Source organism: Monodon monoceros, unplaced genomic scaffold, assembly GCF_005190385.1.
Source record: "Monodon monoceros isolate NGI ecotype Baffin Bay Population unplaced genomic scaffold, NGI_Narwhal_1 Super_Scaffold_21, whole genome shotgun sequence".
NCBI lineage: Eukaryota > Metazoa > Chordata > Mammalia > Artiodactyla > Monodontidae > Monodon > Monodon monoceros.
In genome coordinates this window covers 149,482,081-149,493,712 of record NW_021703778.1, presented here as the reverse complement: position 1 = coordinate 149,493,712, position 11,632 = coordinate 149,482,081, and the positions used below count along the sequence as shown (strand labels likewise).

General features: G+C 47.5%; 1 long non-coding RNA gene across 1 annotated transcript in view; it reads right to left on the bottom strand.

The window, feature by feature from the left end:
- The window catches only part of LOC114904916, a 14,485-nt gene extending 3,239 nt beyond the window's left edge, over positions 1-11,246 (bottom strand). Inside the window, exons 1-3 of the long non-coding RNA XR_003796060.1 lie at positions 10,340-11,246; positions 9,682-9,749; positions 1,153-1,254 (exon numbers count right to left, since the gene is read on the bottom strand). This is a non-coding gene — a long non-coding RNA (uncharacterized LOC114904916). The remainder of the gene's footprint in view (positions 1-1,152; positions 1,255-9,681; positions 9,750-10,339) is intronic.
- Between the last annotated feature and the right edge of the window lie 386 nt (positions 11,247-11,632).

Genomic DNA, 11,632 nt, shown 5'->3' with positions numbered 1-11,632 from the left:
CGGTGGTTGGAGAATCACTTGACCCAGCATGCAATGCATTACAGGCATGGTGGTTGGAGAACCATCATCTAAAGTCTGAATTGCCTTCTCCCCAAAACAGGAAGAGAAAAGTGGAGTTATCTCACTTCTCTGCTCCCTTTCCCAGCCTCTCTCTTTCATCATTATTCCCAAGGAGGAAATATTACAAACCTACTGTCAAGACTCTGCAGAGAAATTGGAGAAGCTTTCAGGCCTCTGTCCAGAAGACCCTCTGACTATCTTATATAATTCTCCCATCAAACCATGAAATAGGTACTTACATTGTTTACGAATGCTTTTGGCTGCAAGGAACAGAATAATCAATTCACAGCAACATTAACAAACAAGGGTTCATTTTTCTCACATGAAACTTGGGCAGTTAGGCTTTGTTTTAGCTGCTCCATGATGGAGGACCCTGAATAGGTGTCTCCACATTCTCCTGGTCTCTTGGGAATAAAATTGCTGCCAAAGCCATAGCATTAGTCAACAAATTTCCATTGTAGGAAGCAGGGGGCAGCATGAGCAGGGGGGGGTTCCTCCCACCAACCAACTTCACGTCAAGAAGGAAGCAGGTGGCAGACAGAATAGAGAGATACTCTTTGTCTGCCTTCTCATATCAGGGAGGGAAAATGCCAGAACTACCCCCAAAATATTCCCTTTTCATCTCATTGGCCAGAACTGATCACATGTTCACTCTAGGATCAGGACCTAGGCCCACCTCCCCAGAAATCATGGGAAGTGACACCTGAACAAAATTGATATTCTGTTGGCAAGGAAGAAAAGGAGGCAATAAACATTGCCTGCCATGGTACAGTTACTATTTCCTCCTTTTTACAGATGAGAAAACTGTGGCTTAGAAAAGATAAGAGACTTGCCCAAGGTCACCCAGCTGATAAGTGCAGAAGCCAGATTGCAAACCCAAAACTGTCTGGCTGCCAAGCCTGTGCTCTCAACCTCTGTTAGTACCTCTTTGGAATGCAGTTGATGTTGTGATCAATTCCTTCCCTCCCTGAGGCCGCAAGCCAGGAGGGCTAGTAGAGATTGCACTGCTAATGGCTATGCAAGTCTTAGAAGAGAGAACAGAGCAAGAGTCCCCCTGTGGGTCAGCATCTGGGTCATCCTGCACCTGCTTACCTGATGGCAGGGGAGAGCATGTCTATGAAATCTCCATCTTCCTGTGGCTCTGTCTTCTTTGGCCTCTCCCCACTGGCCTCCATCTTCCTCTTTGAAGAGGCCCTTAGAAACCATCCAGGGGAACAGAGCTGGGTAAGGGAGCTGGGTTGGAAATTCTGCCCCTCTGGCTTGCTCCCTGACCCAGCCACTCTGGGCTGCTTCCTTGGCCCTGTTCAGTTTGCTCATCTTCTCCCTGCTGATTTTCCTAGGGACCCTGATATCCAAAATAACTCAAAAGTCACCATATGTGACTCTAATGCATACATATCCTCCCTTAAATGAGGGCTGCAGACTGTATTTATTTCAATGAGAAAACAAATTAGCAGGTAATAAATTGTCCCTCTTTTTCTGTGTTCCTAGTGGGCCCCACAATTAGCAAGAACCAACTGTCACATTAATTTCACTGTCAGGGACCAGCGCTAAGGGTGACATCATACTGTTCACTAGCCTGGGTGGGAGGTAGGCACACCTGTGGCCCTGAAGTGGACCAGTGGGGAAAGGGAAGTGGACACTATTCATGAACAGGTCCCATGTCAAATCCTACTGTGTTTTTTTCTGGGCTGTTTCCCAAGAGGAGAGAGCTGGGTCTCTAAAAACTTAAAGGCATTATGGTTTCGGGCACAGGCACAAATAGATTTTCCAACACTGGTTATGTTCTCAACACACTGCTGGTACCTCCATCCCTGTTTCAGGAGGTCTTGTAGGGAAAGAGCATCTTGTTGTGTTTAAGTAACGGTCTCTCCATTCCAAAAGAATTTCTGCAACATTATTGAGTGGGACAAGGAAGGATTAGCAAGTCCGCAGATTATCTGAGCAATAAAGATATACTGCCATAGGCCTTTTCATTCGGAACTCAGTCTTGGTCAATATCAACATCTTATGGCAAGTCGATAAATCCCGGTATCAACCGCCGTGGAAGAAGTGTCAACACCTGCTGCCGGCAACTTAGTTTATGGTGAATCAAGACCTTGAACGAGGCTTTAAATTTGCTGATGCCTTTCTCTGTGGGGTTTGGTTTGTCGCGGCTCACCCAGCCAGATCGATTCGATGCGTCGTGCTGGGGAAGAGGAAAAGGTTTGTGGCTCTCAGAGTATTAGCAAGTTCATTTCACACTGATGCTGTGACAGAGGCCAGGGGAGGGTTTACGGAGGCGGCATTCATCAAGCTGGCTGGTCGTCCACGACATCCCTCAGGCTTGGAGCAGAGAGACAGGGAAGGCGGGCGCTGATGGCTGGCAGTTCATAGGGAGAATTGTGGCTTTCTTTGAGAGAGGACATGTAGTGAAAAGGGGATGGGATCCGGAGGCTCTGATGACTCCCACGCCAGGAAAGGAGCCAGCTCTCAGGAGCTGTTTGGGTCTAAGGGCATTTTTCCCTTCCCGGAGAGTCTGCGGCAGACTGACTGCAAAAATGGCCCTAATTCTCCATCCTTCCCACACCACTTGCAATGTGACCTGGTAGTTCTTCTCATCAAGAAGTTGAAACTATTTCCCTGTTCTTTAAATCTAGGCTTCCTTGTAAGTTCCTCTGACCAACAGAATGTAGGCAGCAACATATCAGCTCCAAACTAGGCCTCTAGAGGCCTCACCTACTCCCCTCTCCCTCTCCCTCTCCCTCTCCCTCTCCCTCTCCCACTCCCACTCTCCACAACCCCCCCTTTCTCCCTCCCCTGTCATGAGAACACCATCAGCTAGCCTTCTGGAGGGGAGAGAGCATGTGGAGAAGAGCCAAGTCTCCCCAGCTGAGGTCACTCTGAACCAATCAGCCTCCAGCCAACCTGACCACAGATGCTGAGCCCAGCTGAGCCCAGCCCAGATCAGCAGAGCCATAAGCCTGTGAGCAATGATAAATGGTTATTGTTTCAAGTCAGTGACGTTTGGGGGATTTTTTTTGTTTTTTGGGTTTTTTTGGTGGGGGATGTTTTTTTATGTAGCATTATTATGTCAATAGATAATTGATACATGGTTCATCCAATTGTTTTAGTAACCAAAGCAATGCCCAGGAGAAATCACCCCAGGCCCTGAACTTCAGGGTTCCTGACTCTCTGAGGACCAGAGTTCTACAAACTGGTCTAAAAACCTGAAGTCTGTATACACTATGTACATGCAACAAAAACCCCACAAAGCCAGTCCATGCCTTCCCCCCAAAATACTGACAGCAAAAGGCCATACACATTTCCCCAATTTAACTTAATCTTAGGGGTAAATGTAATGATCTCCAAGACAACCAGGCCAGCTCTAGCTCCAGGACTCTGAACAACACTTCTTTTTTCTGGAATGGATAGACAAATACCAGCTAGCCTCCACCTCCCCACACAGCCTCCCTAAGTCAGTGAAATATTTTGTGTAAAATGGTAAAATTTCTACTGCTCCTATAATAAATTACCACAAATTTAGTGTCTTCAACAATATATTATCTGCTTGTTCTAGAGGTCAAAGTCGGACATGGGTCTCAGTGAGCTAAAAATCAATGTGGTGTCAGGGCTGCCTTCCCCTCTGGAAGTTCTAGGGGAGAATCTGTACCTTATCTTTCCAGCTTCTAGAGGTTGCCCTCATTCCTTAGCTCATGGCCCTTTCCCCCATCTTCAAAGTCAGCAACAATGGATTGAGTCCTTCTCATGTCACGTCTCTCTGACCTACTCTCCTGCCTCACTATTCTACCTTTAAGGACTCAGGTTATTAAATTGGACAATCCAATAATCCAAGATAATATCACCATCTCAAAATCTTACCCTTAACCATATCTTCAAACTCCCGTTTGCATTATAAAGTAATGTAGTTACAGTTTCCAGGGATTAGGACATAGACATCTTTGGGGGCCATTATTCTGCCTCCCACAATTTCACTGTGATTTTGTATAATAAAGATTGAAAGACAGGAAGCTTTTGTTTTTCTCAGACATCTCCATAGAACTGAGGGGCCTACACCTGGAATTCTATAAAATGGGATCATGTTAGAAAAGAAGGGAGAGATGGAAATGAACCAGGATCAATAGTATCCCCTAATTCACCCACAAAGTTGCAGGGCATCCTACCCTCCATGAAATGGTGATCTCACTACTGAGGAAGCAGTAATTCAAGGGCAGGGTTAGATAGCTTTATTCTACAAGGAACACAGCTCTTCAGGATGTCATAACCCTGAACAGAACTGCCAGAAAACTGTTGACACCTCTCGTGGCAATTCCAGAAAGGCCATTCAGGAGCCATGGCAGACTCTGAAACCAACGAGGTTCTTTCCCCACTTACTGAACTCTGTGCTAATAGTTGAGGGGTTGCAGAGATGGATCTGAAGAGATTCTGCCTGCAAAGGGCTTACAGACTAGAGATTATACAGAACAGGCATTTAAATAAATGACGGTTGCAATTTTTAGAAAGAGAAAAGCATCACAAGAAATAAACAGATAAAATGTGATGAAAGTTCGGAGCAAGAGAAGATGGGAAGAGTGCAGAGTGGATAGGAAGAAGAGGAGAAAAAGAATAAGCTGGGAAGGCATTCTGGAAGAATTTAAGGAAGCACAATATAAATTAAAGTTATAAACTTTACGGTTTAAGCTGGGGTAGACAAACTTTTTCTGCAAAGGGGCAAATAGTAAATAGTTTAGGCTTTGCCGGTCATATGGTCTCTGTTGCAACTACTTAACTCTTCTGATGTAGTGCAAAAGCAGCTAAGTAAGCATGTGAGCATGGCTGGGTTCCAATAAAACTTTATAAAAAGAGATGGGCCAAATCTGGCAGATCCCCATTTTAAGCCATGCCGTAGGCATCCAGTAGCATAATCATGAAAGGATTTATGGAAGATATAATGCTTTGGTTAAGCTTTGGTGAATGCACAGGACTTGAATGTGAAGGAAGAACAATCAAGAAGAAGGTAAAATTAACAGTCTTTATGGGATATTGAAGAGACCAAGTCCTTAAGAGTTTCAAATAGAGGATTTTGTATGGGGGAAATACTTGAAACACAACTAGTTTGAGTAGAGGTATTTTATGGAGAGCCTAGATAGGCAAGTAAAGAAGTTTTGATGTAAGACGATGGGAATTAGGAAGCCGCGGATAGGCTTTGACCTGGTAAATTATGGCATGCAAATATTTTTCAAATCACTAAGTTCAAGGATTGGCGTCTAGGGCCATACAAGCACACGAAGCAGAGGTCCTGAAGATTGTCCCTACAGGATTAAAAGATCGCCCTTTAATCCCCAGCCAACAACTGGTCATGATGTCACCTGTTTCCACACACAATTGGAGCTGGTCTGCACCTCACACAGAGCTGGGCCCGGATTCCCAGAAGATTCAAGGTGCCCATTAGGGTCTGAGCTTGGTTTCCCCGAAGCACTGGGCGTTTCTGCCTTCCTGTCCTCTGCGAAGAGGGCTCTCCCTCCACCTCTTCCCCTGCTCTCTGCTCTGCCTCCTCCACCCCAGAGCCTTCTTGCTGCTGTGAATCGCATGTTATAACAAATGAGTTACCGAAGTCTCCAACAAGCTGCTCATCGTTAACCCCAGCAGGAGAAAAGCAGCCACGACCTGGAGCTGGGACCTTGTTAGAGTTGGTAATGAGGTAACGGGAAAATATTTCTGCCTGATTAGAATCCCTAATGAGCTGCTGACAACGGTGAGCAGAGAAAGGCCAGCTTCTAGCTCTCTCCCCATCCCCTCCCACACCTCTCCCTGCTCCCAAGCAGCGCTCCAGGCAGGAAAGGGTTCTTTGCCAGCAGTTAAAACCATAAAGAACAAACACAAAGCAGCCCCAGAAACTCCTTTTCCATCCCTCTTCTCCCTCTCCCTAGGAGGATATACCTCCATCTTATTCATTTTTCCATGCATACGGACCGCTGCCACCTGCTAACACCCTAACGATGCCACCTGGACCATACATAATTGGTCACAGGTGCCCCATGGGTCCTGGCAAGGTCCTCACTCAGAAAGAAACAGAAATGCAGGAGAATGCTGCATCTGACTAGCCACTGGAAGCATGAGGCCACAGGCCAAATTCCCACAGCAACCAGTCAGAGCCAATTCTCCAATGCAAAGAATTTTGCTTGCGTTCAATTCAGAGAATATTCTGATATCCCCATTTTCTTCTAGTTGACTGATTTTAGAAAGCATGTGGATTAGCTCCAGAGTGAATTGATTCACCACAATAGTGATTTTTAGAAGGAAAATAAAAATTCACAACATATTTTGGAGGTAGTTCATGGTTCCGTAAAAAAATAATATTTGGGTTCAGTTTGGGGTTCAGGTTGTGCTTATGGTCAAGTTCCTGTGTCAGAGGGACTTGAATTTTTAAAGCTTACGAGATATTTATGTAGTCCTGGATTATGAATTCAAAGGAGGAGAAGATATGTTGCTGTAGTAAGAAAAGAAAGTATTCCAGGATTTGGTAAAATCCCCCTTGGGGTGCCTGTGAGTTCTGTTTGTGGGATACAGCCCAGTCTGGCTCCTCTACCGGGCAAGGCAGCTCCCACTTCATTTCTAAGGGACCCCAGCACTACCAAGGTCCCTTTGCTGTGCCCACAACAGAAGCAGGCTTTGGCTGTATTCTAAATCACAAAGCATTTGACGTTTTAGCTACCATTAAGCAAATCACACCAGAGCAGTGGTCCTCAAGCTTGGTTGTACATTGTTATCTCCCAGGGAGTTTAAAAAAAATGAGGATGCCAGGGTCCACCCTCAGAGATGTTGATTTAATTGGTCTGGAGTATGGCTTGGGTGTTGGGACTTTTAAGTGTGCTTCTAGAGCTGAGAGCTACTGGTCTAGTGTACTGCTTCTCAAACTTCAATGTATATATGGATAGCTTGGGCTCTTGTTAAAATGAAGGTTCTGATTCAATAGGTCTTGGATAGACCTGAGATCCTACATTTCCAGCAAGCTCCCATGCTGCTGGTCCTTGGACCACTTTGACTAGAAACGATCTAGCATATCATCCTGAAGTGCTATTATATTTATTAGACACTATATTTGCCAGAACTCAGTCAACGACAATCAGTAGAAATCCAACTCAAACTGGAATAATCGAAAGGAGGAATTCATTGGTACAAATAAGTGGGGAAATCCAGGGGTGGGGCTAGCTTTAGGCATGGATATATCCAGGAGCTCAAATTATGTCACTAGGACCTTCTGTTTCTATTTTTGCTTTCCCAGGCTTCCCTGGTGGTGCAGTGGTTAAGAGTCTGCCTGCCAACGCACGGGACATGGGTTCAAGCCCTGGTCTGGGAAGATCCCACATGCTGCGGAGCAACTAAGCCCGTGTGCCACAACTACTGAGCCTGCGCTCTAGAACGCACGAGCCACAACTACTGAAGCCCGTGTGCCTAGAGCCCGTGCTCCACAACAAGAGAAGCCACTGCATGAGAAGCCCGCGCGCCGCAATGAAGAGTAGCCCCCGCTCGCTGCAACTAGAGAAAGCCCGCGCACAGCAACAAAGACCCAGTGCAGCCAAAAATAAATAAATAAATAAAATTTTTTAAAAATGTAAAATATTTTTGCTTTCCCTTTAGTGTGCTCCATTTTCAGTCAGGCTCTCTCCATGTGGCATCAAAGATGTTCCAAACAGTTCCAGACTTACCTCACCCACACAGTTAGCAAAGCCAGAGAAAAGAGCGTGCCACTGTCTCCGTTACTATCCACACTGGCCCCTGAATATGACTCATAATCCCCACTGCTGGACAGGGACGGGCAGAGCTCCATAGTTAATAGCCTCACCTGAAACACAGGTATTGGGGAATGACAGTTTCTCAAGGGAGGGATGGAGAGCAAACCACAAAGGAGCTGATGTTCCCCATGAGCACCACAGTTACGTGCCAGAAGCTCTTCGGATGTTCTCTGCCACCTCCCCTTCTCTTGCTGTTGGCTCTCACCCACCATGACTCTTCTCTGCTCTTCACAAATGGGAAGGGCCTCCCTATTCCTCAGCAATCTGTCCCTTATAGAGTCTCTCCAGTCAGATGCTCACAACTGGGTGAACAGAAGCCAAGGAAGTCCTTAAAACTCCAACTTCCTACATCTCTCCTGACCTCCAGGACCAGAACAGGAAGAGGGCCACAGAACAGACAGTGCTTTAGAGATAGAAAAAACGTTCAGAGATCATGTTGAATCCCTCCATTTTACAGATGAGAACACTGAGGCTCAGAGTAACTGAGTAACTTGTCTGAGAACACTCAGGCAAAGACTGGCAGAGCCACAACCTAAATTCAGGTTTTCATTTCTGTCAGTCACCAGGAAACTGACCCAAGCTGTCAGAAACAGAGGGACTGGTTGCCAACTAACTCAGTATTGGGTTTGTTTTGATGCTAAATGCGCCACTGGCCGGAACCAGTCCACAGCACCACTCTCCGGGCCCCAGCATCCGCGGGAGTGACGATACTGGCAGGGATGCTGCAACCGAGGACGGCCTCACTCCACGGGACCTCGCCCGCCAGTCTACCAGCCGCCGTGCCCTTGCCCTGGCCGAGGCTGCACCAGCTCTCCCGGCCGTAATGATCCGTGACTGCATCCAGACTCCTGGGACGCTCGACCTTCCTTTGCAAACACAAGGGCCTGGGGAGAGAGGGGGAGGGAAGCAGGCGGAGCCTGGGCCTGGCTGGGGGAGCCTCCCCCAACCCTGTCCCCCAGCAGGGACCCCAGCAGTGCTGCCCCCTGCAGGCATCTGCCCAAGTGAGGCGGGCCAAGGAAGCGGGCAGCAGGATCGCATGTGGGAAAGGACTGACACACGGACACACACGCACACACACAGAGTCTCGGCCATGACTTGGGCCCAGCCACCCGTCCTGCCAATCCACCCCCCTCCCCAGGTTGGAGGCAGCGGGAAGACTTGCCAACCTCCAGCTACCGCCCCTCATGCCACTCCCCAACTCCGAAAACCCCAGGCTGCTGGCCAACAAGAAAGCAGAGGGTCCCATGGCAAATTTCTTATGGAAGTGGGGCTGCCCCTACCTCCTACAAAGATGCTGGGAATTGTGGCCAAGAGATGGGGCAGCTCTCAGCTCCGGAGTGGGTTCCAGGGGTGTGCAGTGCAGGGAGAGGCTGCCCAGCCCCTAAACTGTCACAGTCAGGTTGATTTTACCTTCAAGTTTCCATCACCTCCATCCCAACCTTCACCCACCCTGTCCAGCCATCATCCAGCTAACCCTGTGTGGTTTTCTGCTTTGCACTTCTCACTGCCCAATGTTATATATTTGTTTGTTGTCTCTCCCTCACCTGACCCCATTCACTGCTACATACTCAGCACCTACAATGGTACCTGGCCTGCAAAAGACAATAATTGTGACGGACGCCATGATAGCAATAGCCTCAGCTGAAGAGAGCTGCCCTTCCCAGGTTGGCCCACATCCCTGGACTGATGGAGGTCCAGCATCTAGGCCCGACCTAGGACAACTCTGTAAGTCAGGTCTAGCTCCAGAGAGCCCTTTGGGGTTGACTGCGGCTGTGTGGTTCCCCTTTGCCCACTCTTGTGTCTGTTCCCTCCTTTCCACAGGTGCTGGTGCAAGGACACTCCTTACCATCGTGCTCAATAAACTCAGCCTCACTGCCCACTTCCCAGGGAGCCAGAGCACAGCAGTACATATCTCTGGAATGAAAATGGACAGAGAGAGAGGAATAAAGAAAGAGCTTTGACTTTCTACTGTTTTTCACCATCCATATCCCCAAAGTACCTCAAATCTGCCTATTTCTCTCCCCATCCAATGCCACCACCATAATTAAAGCCACCACTCTCTCTTGTTTGGAGCCCTGTATCTCCTCTGGAACGGATGCTGTGAGGCCCACCCCAGACCCTCTATCTAGCATCCCCTGAACACAGCTGCAGCCGTGGTGGCGGGTTGCCAAGAGGCTGGCAGCTTCCCTCCTCAAGCAGCTCCCCTGCTTTCTCCCAGGGCTTTCTGACATAGCACAGCAGCTTGCTCGGCCCAGAGCAGGGCAGCCCGGAGTGTTAGGGATCTTACGGCCCCCCAGGGACACTCCGCAAGAATCACAGATGACCACCCATCCCCACTCCTCGGGAGGACAATGCTGAGGCATATTCCGCAAGATTCCTCAGAGGTCCCCAATGGGATTCAGCCCCTCCATTCACTACCCCAACTTTTCTTCTCAGTTCCCCCCACTCCCTCACTTGTGCTTCCCAAGTAGAAACTAGCAGCACCTAAATCCTTGTCTCAGTACCTGCTTTGGGGAGAATCCAAACTGGGTGAGCCTCCTGACTGACTCCTGGGCTTCTGCTCTTGCTACTTTGAGCTTCTAAAGACAGCACTGCAGAGCCTTCCAGGTTCTTCCAGGCCACAGGGACTTCGCTGTGTGGTTCAGTCTATTCTTTCATTCAGCAACTCTTTGTTGAGTGCCTACTGCTTCAGACATTGGGGTACACAGCAAAGCAAAGTCAAAAATCCTTCCCCTCCTGGAGCTGACATCCCTCCCACTCCTCCCCAAGTCCCTTCTCACCAGATGCTTTCTTCTCTTGCCTCACTCCTATTTACCATTTAAGTCTCAGCTTGTAAAGCATGGCCTGTGTTCATTCAGGAAGGTCTCCAAACCCTGCCTTCTCCATGCACTCTTCTTCCACCAGGGTGAGAGAGCTCCCGTGCCCTACTCCAGGGCCAGGTGCACCACCTGTCTTAGTCTGCTTGGCTGTCATACGAAATACTATAGATTGTGTGGCTTAAACAACAGAAGCTTATCTCTCACAGTTCTAGAGGCTTGGGGAATCCAAGATCAAAGTGCCAGCAGATTGGCTTCCTGGGGACAGCTTACTTCCTCTATGTCCTCATATGGTCTTTCCTCAGTGTGTGCAAGCTTCTTCTTCTTATAAGGCCACCAATCCCATCATGATTCTAATTATCCCCCAAAGGTCCCATCTTCAAATACCATCCCGTTGTGAGCTAGAGGCTTCAACATATGAATCTGAGGACGACCCAGATATTGAGTCCATAACACCAGGGACGAGAATGATCAGGTAAGAGATTGGTCCTCAGATGACTGAGGCAAAAACTGAATCATTTGGGCTTAAAGACTGAAATATAAGACATGATACCATAAAACTCCTAGAAAAGAACGTAAGCAAAACATTCTCTGACATAAATCGTACCAATGTTTTCTTAGCTCAGTCTCCCAAGGCAATAGAAATAAAAACAAAAATAAACACATGGGACCTAATCAAACTTATAAGCGTTTGCACAGCAAAAGGAAACCATAAACAAAACTAAAAGACAACCTACAGACTGGGAGAAAAATATTTGCAAATGATGTGACTGACAAGGTCTTAATTTGTACAATATACAAACAGCTCATACAAGTCAATAACAAAAAAATGAACAACACAATCTGAAAGATGGGCAGAAGACTTAAATAGACGTTTCTCCAAAGAAGACACACAGATGGCCAAGAGGCACATGAAAAGACTCTCAACATCACTAATTATTAGAGAAATGCAAATCAAAACTACAATGAGATATCACCTCA